The sequence below is a fragment of the Gossypium hirsutum genome, chromosome A01 (assembly GCF_007990345.1).
Source record: "Gossypium hirsutum isolate 1008001.06 chromosome A01, Gossypium_hirsutum_v2.1, whole genome shotgun sequence".
Classification (NCBI taxonomy): domain Eukaryota; kingdom Viridiplantae; phylum Streptophyta; class Magnoliopsida; order Malvales; family Malvaceae; genus Gossypium; species Gossypium hirsutum.
The window spans coordinates 2,500,385-2,512,612 of NC_053424.1; the positions used below are offsets into that span (position 1 = coordinate 2,500,385).

General features: G+C 35.9%; 1 pseudogene; it reads left to right on the forward strand.

The window, feature by feature from the left end:
• LOC121232277 (pre-mRNA-processing factor 19 homolog 1-like) overlaps nucleotides 1-10,538 on the forward strand; it is a 38,874-nt pseudogene extending 28,336 nt beyond the window's left edge.
• Nucleotides 10,539-12,228: the final 1,690 nt, after the last annotated feature.

Here is a 12,228-nt window from a genome sequence, read left to right on the forward strand (position 1 = left end):
TATGGAACCGACGGCTAACCTCTTCATCCAACAAGTTTGCTTCCAAGCATCCGATAACTCCCGAACTCTCTTCTTATAATGAGCACCTTTAAATGAGAATTCACTCTGAGCAAGCCCATAGGTCGTGGGTACAAACTGCCTCGACTTATATTACCTCAAGGCTAACAGTGGAGTATACCCGGTAGCTCCCCAAAGTCCTAACAATGGCACCCAATCGAAGTTACCACATCGGTACATGATCTCGTCAAGAACCATCCAATAAGCTCTCCACTCGATATCCTCCTCCTTGAGGTTCTGAAGAATGTCCATCCACTTCTCCTCTGAGATATCCTCTCTCCTCTGTATAGCTGCTTCTTCTTTCAATGGAAAATAACCCTCGGAGAAGACTCGATAGGAAACTTTGTCTACCTTCCAAAAGTACCCGTAGAACCATGCCATCAATAATTGTGCACATCCAATGAATCGCCCCTCGCCTGTCTTTCGACATGAGCTCAAAAATCTGAACGTTTCTGCCAATATTGCCGGTACCGGTGTGATTCCCTTTTCAAGGCGATCAAACAAGTCAATGACCGCCTCGTCCACGTGCCTCAAAGCCTTAGGAAAGATCACTAATCCGTAGATGCTTAAGGCAAATATATCAACCCTCTTTCTTTCATCTGGATGTGTCAAGATCAAATCTCGCAAATTCTCCTAAGGGACATATTTGCTATCTCCTTTTTGCTGAATCCGACTAGTGACCCAAGGCTCGCTAATCCCAGAAATGCTCATCAGTTTCTTCACGAATGTCTGACTACTAAAAACCCGAGCATAAGTCTTTCGGACCTGAATTTTGGGACACCTGAGCAAAGTAGTGTATTCCTCTATGGTAGGTACCAAATCCACTTCCCCAAAAGTGAAACACTTGTACGCAGAATTTCAAAACTGCACCAAGACTCGGAACAAATTCTTATCCACTCTAATGTCTAGCAGGTAGGATACGTCACCATAATTTTGGTAAAACAATTACTTGATTCCTTCATTCCAACTAGCCCAAATGTCTCTCAACTCTTGCAGCTCGTTCTGTACTACATTGACGCGAGTGAAATCTTGCAGCTCCGATACATACCCTTCTACCAAGCTATCCCCTCTCTCTGATTGCAGCCTCTCCGACCATGCACGAACGGCCGCATTATCCTCGACTTTACTAAGAAATTCATTCTCCAAGTCAAATTTTCTAAATTAGTAATTGAATACAGATTAACGCCTCCTTTATTATGCAATGTTATGCAAAAAAGACAAAACAAAACAGAACACCGGTTAGTGTCAAATAATAGCGATAGAATGCAAGCACATAAACGATAATTATGACGCATATACGGGTAAGTACTAAGGCTTGACGCGGCTTCATCCAAGGATGGTTCCTAAGGTTTATTATATGCGGTTTAGTTCTAGAGATAAGGTACCCGAACCAGCAGATTCCTCAATCCTCACCCATTATAGGCTCATATAGATCGAGTTCGGTTCAGGGGGATACATTTCACTATGACCATGCGGAGATGAAAATCTCACGAAATCATAGGTACAGATATACCCCGAAAGCAATCCACTAGCCCATGCGAAGGTGAAAACCTCACGAAAGCATAGTTTCTTACTCCCACTTAGAAGGTGTGACCACAGTGGTCATGCAATGAAATGCAGTGTTTTTTTATAAGACCCGTACTAAAACAATCATACAATCAAATGCAACCAAAAGATACATAATTTTTAAAGTAAATTTTCAGTTTTCGTCAAAAAGACAGTAAATAATTAATTTTTATGGCTCGACTCTCAAATGTCCCCAGCGGAGTCGCCAAGCTGTCGAAACCATTCCTCGATTTAAAAATTTAAAAATTTTAAAAAAAAGGGTAATCGACTTTTGAAAAACAAATGCATGGAGTTGCCACCGATCTTTTGTTTTGGTGTGATCGGATCACCTAAAAATTTAGTTATTTTAATAAAACATTTATAATTTACTAAAACAACAATTTTGGTCTACAAAAATTTTAGAAAACGGGCTCGGGAGTCGGTTACACATGAAGAAGGATTAGCACCCTCACTACGCTCAAAATTGGTACCAAATCGATTAAATACTGTCTTTATGTCTAAGCTTTAAAAAATGTTTTTGAAATGTGATTCCTTTTTGATAACATTTGAGTAACTCAAGTTAGTCATCAAAATTCTCTTGCCTAAGAGGAATATAACATCACATCCAGCACGATAGGACATGATCCTTTAAGCCCTCGAAAACATGATGAATTTTGACTTCAAAAATTTATATGTTGAAAACCGCAAAAGAATGCCCAATTATTTAGTCCAACGAGAGAATCGAAACCCAACACGGTAGGGCACGGTTCTTCAAATTTCTAAACGTTGAACATTGTCTCACTTTGGAAAACGTGAATGAAATTCCAAAGGGATATTCGATTATTTTACACAAACGAGAAATTGCAACCCAGCACGATAGGGCACGATTCCCCGAATTGCTGAACGTCGAACATTTCCTTCGTTTTAAAAGGTTTTTAGAAAACATGAACGAAATTGTAAAGAGACATCCGATTATTTTGGGCAAACAAGAAATTACAACCCAACATGATAGGGCACGATTCCCCGAATTGCTAAATATCGAACCTCGTCTCCGTTTTAAAGAATTTTTAAACGAATAATTATAAACCGGCTTGGAATATACTCATTTAACTTGAATTAGATTTAGAGAATTAGAAATCATAAAGTGATATTTGTAAATCGAAATAAAATAAAAAACGGGATAATATACATGAGCATAATAGATGCATTAATATAAAATAAAATAAGAGACGAGAATAACAAAAATTAGCTAACACGCGAAATAATCACAGATCAAATATAATGAAAAGTAAAATAAAAACTTAAGTAAATGATATATACGTAAATAAATAAATAACACAAACAGATAAAAATAATAATAATAATAATAATATAGAAATACAAAAAGCAAATATAATAAAAATATTAAATTAAAGTAATAAAAAAACAATACTATATATAAATATATATATATATATATACATAAAAATATACATTAATATATAATAATAATAGTAATAGCAAAAATAATAAAAATATGAGTAATATTAATAATATATTATAATACAAAAGTAAAGTAATAACAATAGGAGTGATAGTAATAATAATAATAATACAAACAATAATACATATATATATAAAAATAGTAGTCAGAAATAAAAAATAATAGAAGTAACAATAATGATAGTAATAATATAAATAAATATGGAGAGGGCATATATAATATAATAATATAAATAATAATATATACATGAGAAATAATAATAATAATATAAATAATAGTAAAAATAATAAAATAAAAAAATAAAACAAAGCTCTCCACTCTTTTTCTCCCTCTTTTCTAAATCCGGCCGTTGGTCTGGCTTTGCTTCGGTCATGGACCCCCACGGGCCGCCATCAGCGCCACTGTACACGGCGGCCGGACCTAAAAAAAACATTTTTCGGTAATGAAAATATGGGTAAGCTTCTTACTTTTATCTTTCCTTTCGTATAAAAAAAAGTAAAATAAAATTGAAAGGAAAACCATAAACAAACAAAGAACTTAAGATGAGAATGGACAAAAGAAACCTCTTTTGCTTTGATCTTTGATTAATCTCCAAAAACTAGCCTTTCCAAAACAAAAAACAACCCCTATTCCAAAAAACAAAAAACTACCCTCCTCCAAAAAACAAACCTCCTTCAAAAAACAAAAAAAACACCTCTCTTCCAAAAAACAAAAAACAACCCCTAAAAAACAAAGTCTTGAATGGCTTTTATAGCCAAATTTTACAAATAAATTTTTTGTAAACAAGTGGAGTGGTTGGGGTGGTTTAAGTGGCCAAGGTGGGTGGCCAACAAGGGTGGTGGAGTAGGTGGCCAAGGTTTTTATTTATTTATTTATTTATTTATTTATTTATTTTTGTGTTTGGGTTGGGCTAGTGTAATGGGATTAGGTTGGGCCAAAATTGGGTTTGGGCTTGTAACTGGGTAATGGGCTAGGTTTAATTTGGGTTTGGTTTTATTGGGCCCCGGGCAAAATTTGGGCCTTATAGTCACCATATCGCCCAAAGATGAGTGGGGCAGTGGAAGCGGCCAATAAAAACATTAAGAAAATTGTGGGGAAGATGACCGAAACCTACTGAGACTGGCATGAGAAGTTGCCATTTGCCCTCTTTGCTTATCGAACGTCAGTTAGAACCTCAACTAGGGCAACCCCTTTCTCTTTGGTCTACGGAATGGAAGCGGTGTTGCCAATCGAAGTCGAGATCTCGTCTCTTCGAGTGTTGTCAGATTTAAAGTTAGAAGAAGCTGAATGGATCCAGTCTCGATATGATCAATTGAACCTAATTGAGGAAAAGAGGTTAAGAGCTATCCGTCATGGTCAGATGTACCAAAAACGAATGATGCGGGCTTATGACAAAAAGGTTCGCCCTAGAGAATTCCATGAGGGAGACCTGGTTTTGAAAAAGATCCTTCCCATACAAAAGGACTTTCGAGGGAAATGGATGCCTAATTGGGAAGGGCCTTACGTAGTGAAGAAAGCTTTCTCTGGAGGAGCATTGATTCTAGCCGAGATGGACGGTAGAAACTTGCCCAATCCTGTAAACTCGGATTTGGTCAAGAAGTATTTCACCTGAAGAAAGGGCGGCCAGAGTGAAAACCTGCAAAGGGCGCTCTGAATTCGCAAAAAAAAAAGAGGCAAAGGTGAAAACCCACAAAAGGCACTTTGGAACCAAAAGGGCATTTGAGTCGAAAACCCGAAAACGGGCAGCTCAAATTTTGAATATGGGGCATATGACAGTCTTTTCCTCCCGAAATTAGCAAGACCGAAGAATGTTACACCTTGGAGCATCAACAAAAGACGCGGGATCTCCTGAACACACATTTGGTTCGAATGAGCCTTTGAGAAACTAGAATAGTGAAGCTTGTGCTGCGATATCTAGGGCACCTTTTCCTCATTTTATTTTGAGCCTTACCAGATTTGTTGTCCTGTTTAATGTATTCACTTCAAGTTTTGCTCAATAAAATTCCATCTTGTCTATTATGATAATCTTTTTCGAGCATTTTTTTGAAATCACGATTTTTGGACCTATAACATTCACATAAAAAGGTTACGCATATTACTCTGGAAAGTTTCTAAACAGTAAAAGGACCTGAAGCAGAGCCACTAGGCAGAATTAACCAGACTCAAAAGCGGGAAACATTGGAGAAAGAATAGTCCAAGTTGTGACTATTTCTTTGAATCTTCTATCAAAGATAACGACTAAGCAAGAAGACATGATAGTGCATCGATGAGAACCCGGATGAACTATTAGCAACGATACCTTAAACATTTAAAAAGAAACAACTCTCATGATATTTATACATTCGTAATCATTCATTTAGTTAGGAGCATTTGGCTCATTCGAGTCATGGCATCCTAATCATTAGGCATGAACTCATATGCATTATATAGGTTAAGTCCTTCAAGGGACAATGAAGATCGATGTGCCTTTATCCCCTAAATAGTAGGGTAACATGCTAAAGCATAGTAGATCTGACCTTCCTTGAAACAGATAACAGATTTGGCGTCTCTGTAGCGGCGGAGAATAGATCGAAGATGATTTGGCATCTCTATAGCGGCGGAGAGTAGATCGAAGATGATTTGGCATCTCTGTAGCGGCGGAGAGTAGATCGAAGATGATTTGGCATCTCTGTAGCGGCGGAGAGCAGATCAAAGATAACAGATTTGGCATCTCTGTAGCGGCGGAGAGCAGATCGAAGATAACAGATTTGGTGTCTTTGTAGCGGCGGAGAACAGATCGAAGATAACAGATTTGACATCTCTGTAGCGGCGGAGAGTAGATCGAAGGTAACAAGATTTGGCGTCTCTGTAGCGGCGGTGAGCAGATCAAAGATGATTTGGCATCGCTGTAGCAGTGGAGAGCAGATCGAAGATAACAGATTTGGCGTCTCTGTAGCGGCAGAGAGCAGATCAAGGATAACAAATTTGGCGTCTATGTAGCGGCGGAGAGCAGATCGAAGATAACAGATTTAGCATCTCTGTAGCGGCGGAGAGCAGATCGAAGATAACAGATTTGGCGTCTCTGTAGCGGCGGAGAGCAGATCGAAGATAACATATTTGGCATCTCTGTAGCGGCGAGAGCAGATTAAAGATAACAGATTTGGCATCTCTGTAGCGGCGGAGAGCAGATCGAAAGTAACAAGATTTGGCGTCTCTGTAGCGGCGGAGAGCAGATCGAAGATAACAGATTTGGCATCTCTGTAGCGGCAGAGAGCAGATCGAAGATAACAGATTTGGCATCTCTGTAGCGGCGGAGAGCAGATCGAAAGTAACAAGATTTGGCGTCTCTGTAGCGGCGGAGAGCAGATCGAAGATAACAGATTTGGCGTCTCTGTAGCGGCGGAGAACAGATCGAAGATAACAGATTTGGCATCTCTGTAGCGGCGGAGAGCAAATCGAAGATAACAGATTTGGCATCTCCGTAGCAGCGGAGAGCAGATCGAAGATAATAGATTTGGCATCTCTATAGCGGCAGAGAGCAGATCGAAAATAACAGATCGGTGTTCCTGAGTTTTCAAGAAGCAAGTTGAAGATAGCAAATTGGACACTCCTGAAGACATCAGAATACCTTTAGGGAAGATGATGAGCAAGATTTTGAGGTTTAGCCAGACCGGGCAAATTTGGTCCTTTTTATAATCTTTGCTCCATTCTCGTTACACGACAATGAGTAAAGAGGGGCAGCTGTAAGGCCCAAATTTTGCCCGGGGCCCAATAAAACCAAACCCAAATTAAACCTAGCCCATTACCCAGTTACAAGCCCAAACCCAATTTTGGCCCAACCTAATCCCATTACACTAGCCCAACCCAAACACAAAAATAAATAAATAAATAAATAAATAAATAAAAACCTTGGCCACCTACTCCACCACCCTTGTTGGCCACCCACCTTGGCCACCTACTCCACCACCCTTGTTGGCCACCCACCTTGGCCACATAAACCACCCCAACCACTCCACTTGTTTACAAAAAATTTATTTGTAAAATTTGGCTATAAAAGCCATTCAAGACTTTGTTTTTTAGGGGTTGTTTTTTGTTTTTTGGAAGAGAGGTGTTTTTTTTGTTTTTTGGAGGAGGTTTGTTTTTTGGAGGAGGGTAGTTTTTTGTTTTTGGAATAGGGGTTGTTTTTTGTTTTGGAAAGGCTAGTTTTTGGAGATTAATCAAAGATCAAAGCAAAAGATGTTTCTTTTGTCTATTCTCATCTTAAGTTCTTTGTTTGTTTATTGTTTTCCTTTCAATTTTATTTTGTTTTTTTTATATACGAAAGTAAAGATAAAAGTAAGAAGCTTACCCATATTTTCATTACCGAAAAAGGTTTTTTTTTTTTAGGTTCGGCCGCCGTGTACGGTGGCGCCGATGGCGGCCCGTGGGGGTCCATGACCGAAGCAAAGCCGGACCAACGGCCGGATTTAGAAAAGAGGGAGAAAGAGAGTGGAGAGCTTTGTTTTATTTTATTATTTTATTATTTTTACTATTATTTATATTATTATTATTATTTCTCATGTATATATTATTATTTATATTATTATATTATATATGCCCTCCCCATATTTATTTATATTATTACTATCATTATTGTTACTTCTATTATTTTTTATTTCTGACTACTATTTTTATATATATATGTATTATTGTTTGTATTATTATTATTATTACTATCACCCCTATTGTTATTACTTTACTTTTGTATTCTAATATATTATTAATATTATTCATATTATTCATTATTTTTGCTATTACTATTATTATTATATATTAATGTATATTTTTATGTATATATATATTTATATATAGTATTGTTTTTTTTATTACTTTAATTTAATATTTTTATTATATTTGCTTTTTGTATTTCTATATTATTATTATTATTATTATTATTTTTATTTTTATCATTGTTTGTGTTATTTATTTATTTACGTATATATCATTTACTTAAGTTTTTATTTTACTTTTCATTATATTTGATCTGTGATTATTTCGCGTGTTAGCTAATTTTTGTTATTCTCGTCTCTTATTTTATTTTATATTAATGCATCTATTATGCTCATGTATATTATCCCGTTTTTTATTTTATTTTATTTCGATTTACAAATATCACTTTATGATTTCTAATTCTCTAAATCTAATTCAAGTTAAATGAGTATATTCCAAGCCGGTTTATAATTATTCGTTTAAAAATTCTTTAAAACGGAAACGATGTTCGATGTTTAGCAATTCGGGGAATCGTGCCCTATCGTGTTAGGTTGTAATTTCTTGTTTGCCCAAAATAATCGGATGTCTCTTTAGAATTTCGTTCATGTTTTCTAAAAACCTTTTAAAACGAAGGAAATGTTCGACGTTCGGCAATTCGGGGAATCGTGCCCTATCGTGCTGGGTTGCAATTTCTCGTTTGTGCAAAATAATCGAATATCCCTTTGGAATTTCATTCACGTTTTCCAAAGCGAGACAATGTTCAACGTTTAGAAATTCGAAGAACCGTGCCCTACCGTTGGGTTTCGATTCTCTCGTTGGATTAAATAATTGGGCATCCTTTTGCGGTTTTCAACATATAAATTTTTGAAGTCAAAATTCATCATGTTTTCGAGGGCTTAAAGGATCATGTCCTATCGTGCTGGATGTGATGTTATATTCCTCTTAGGCAAGAGAATTTTGATGACTAATTTGAGTTACTCAAATGTTATCAAAAAGGAATCACATTTCAAAAACATTTTTTAAAGCTTAGACATAAAGACAGTATTTAATCGATTTGGTACCAATTTTGGGCGTAGTGAGGGTGCTAATCCTTCCTCATGCGTAACCGACTCCCGAGCCCGTTTTCTAAAATTTTTGTAGACCAAAATTGTTATTTTAGTAAATCATAAATGTTTTATTAAAATAACCAAATTTTTAGGCCAAAACAAAAGATCGGTGGCGACTCCATGCATTTGTTTTTCAAAAGTCGATTACCCCTTTTTTTTTAAATTTTAAAATTTTTAAATCGAGGAATGGTTTCGACAGAGAAAATTGTAAACGAATAAAGCTTTACTTTCTCGTGATAAAAGTTTTTAATTGTGAAAAGCTTTATCTAGCAGCAACTTTAATTCTGTTCTTTGTATTTTCAGTGGATTTCGACCATAGTGGGAGTTACCTTGCAATTGCTGGCTCGGATGTAAGGTAGGTGCTCTTAGGGTCTTCAAATCTTAGTATATAGTTTATTGGAACCAAAACTTAAATTCGGTGTAGAGACTGTTGCACTTGACATTTAAATAGAATGCTTATTTTCCTGGCTAGAGATTGTCTGACTATGTTGTTAGATAGTCAATAGACATTTAAAATTTCATTTCTTGTGATATTTGGTGGATACCGATTTAATTTTGTGCTTCCAGAGTGTACCAAGTTGGCAGCGTCAAAGCAGAATGGAATTGCATCAAAACTTTACCTGATTTATCTGGCACTGGTTTGTCTTCTGTTCCCTCATTCTATCAATGAATTTAAAAAAGAAAAGAAAAAAAAAACTCTTACCAGCCGGCTGCAATGGTTGAAACAGGAACCTGTAGTTTGTGTGGCACGACAAAAAACCAATTCCACCGGAAAAATAAGGGTCTTATGTGTAATTTCTCAAAATTTTATTTTTAACTAACAAGACCTCAACTTGTTTTATATGAAAGATCATACCATTAACATTAATAAACAGGTCGACCCCGGCCTGGTTTTTTTAACATTGCAATCTATTATTGTTACTGATAGCCAGTAGAAGTTGAAGTGCATTATTCTCCTGTATTTGCAGGTCGAGCAACTTGTGTCAAATTCGGTTCAGACGCAAAGTACTTGGCAGTAGGATCAATGGATCGTAACCTCCGCATATTTGGCCTTCCCGAAGGTGATGCTTCAATGGAATCATAAAAAGGCTCCTTCTGTTCAACTTATTTGGCAAGTTGGCTGTTAAAACACTCTTTAAGATTGCTAATTGCGACTGTCGTGTTTTGTGGTCGGCATAATTGGAGATTTCGAGGTATGTTCAAATATTTAGTTTCTTCTGTTCCCAAAACACATTTGAGGCTTAGGGCATTGATGTTTACCAGTTTTGGCCATTTACTCCAGCAATGTATGTGCTTTGTATCATCTGAAAGATGTTCAAGAAATGAAAAGCCAACCAATTTACCTGTCACTTTTATCGTAGGGAAACATAGAGACAAATTTTCAATTGGAAATTCCCCTTACTACCCTAAACATTATTGAATATTTATTTTTAGAACCCCCCCCCTTTTTTAGTTTCATTGTGTAGCCTTGATTGGTGTTTATTTATGGATGGTATATGTAGTTCTATGAAACCATTATCTATAATACACTTGGAAATTTGTGTATTCATAAACTCGTGTTATATTTTTGTATATTCGTCTTGTTGGATATCAATTCGAATGAGAAGAGTTGGATCTTTTTTGCAATTTTTATTATTATTATTTGAATTTAGTCTAGCATAAAGGTGTTCATGGGCCAGGTTTAATTATATTCAAGTTGAGTTTATGCATAGTATTAATATATGATATATAAATTGCATTAGCTTGGTGAGTCAAGCTTGAAATGTAGACTTTAAATTTCACCCCTTCCATATTTATAAATGGCAAAATGATTTCCTAATATTATTTTTTAGGGTAAACTATAAAAATAGTCACTTATCTATGGTTTAAATTACATTTTGGTAATTGAACTTTAATTTGTTATGAAATGGTCACCAACATTATTGAATTGTTAACATTTTAGTCAATGAACCATTAACTGAAGTTAATGGTATAACAACAATCTGATGTGGCTTATTATTTTATCATATCAAACTAAATTTTAAGTTAAATTGTACTAGTCCTTATACTTTTATTTTTTTGAACAATTTAATTTTTTTATTTCTTTATTTTTCTTCTCTTCTTTTCTTTTATTTCTCTCTTTATCTTATTTTTCACTACAAAAACATAATCTTTTGCTCACCAAATAAATGAAATCCTTGTTCTTATTCACATATTCCTAAATTGAATTTCATTCAAAACGAATACCAATCATTCTTAATCAAATTTTGATTTAAATATAATTTAATTTTGAAACTAAAATTGGATCTAATTAATCAATAAAAAAATCATATTTTAATCAAATCTACATATAAATTAAATTTTTTATATTCAAATCATAAAATACTTTTATAGATATTTTCAAGCAAACTTAATTGGAAGCCGAGCAATTTAGTACAACTTTCTTGTTTCAACTCAAAAAGTGAGGTGAGGTGTTCTATCTGGTTCGGAACAGAAGTTAATCTATTGCACCAACTAATTGGCAACATTCGAAGAGCGCTTAGACATTGGATTTCTCCCGGTAAGGAATCCAACATCGGACAGTCAACGAGACACAATTCCTCGAGATGTGTCGAATGATCCCATCAGATAAAGACGTAAATCGCTCGCTGGATACGACCTTTAGAACGCGGAGTGATGTTATGCCACGGACTCCATTACCGGGAAACGAAAAAAAGACTGTTGCAGCCACTCAAAATCAAACTCCCTAAAGCATTTTTGTAATGCTTCTGGAATGTCTTCAAGCTTCTTGCAACCATTGAAGTTCAAGTGTTTAACCATCGAAAGATTATCCAGCTTGTTCAACAAAGACTTGAGTTCGGGTAAGGATGCTATTGTCAACTCCTCAAGGTGAGTCTGATTTTGCAACAAACCAATGAGAAAATTTGTCACGCTAGATAGGTCATGGATCTCGATTGAACCGATATCGCGACGACTTAGAAACGAGGCATTCTTCCTTGTCCAAATTCGAAGGTTTGCAATTCAATCAACTCAGGGCATTTCTTGAACGTCAAGATTCGCAGACGAGGAAAATTTACCCTTTTGTTGACTGTTTTCGATGTCTCCAAAACAGGCATCGAGTCAATATCGAGTCCCTCCAATGATGAGAACGGATTAACCCCATTTCCATAGAATTCACTGCTAATGCACTCCACAACATCCATTTCCCTTATTTTAAGAAACCTGAGCAATGGTAGTTCACCTAGAGGTGGAAGATGCGAACATCTTTTACACCGGTCAAGCTCAACCAAGACCAGATTCCGTAAATCAGTCAACCATCCAGGAAGCTTT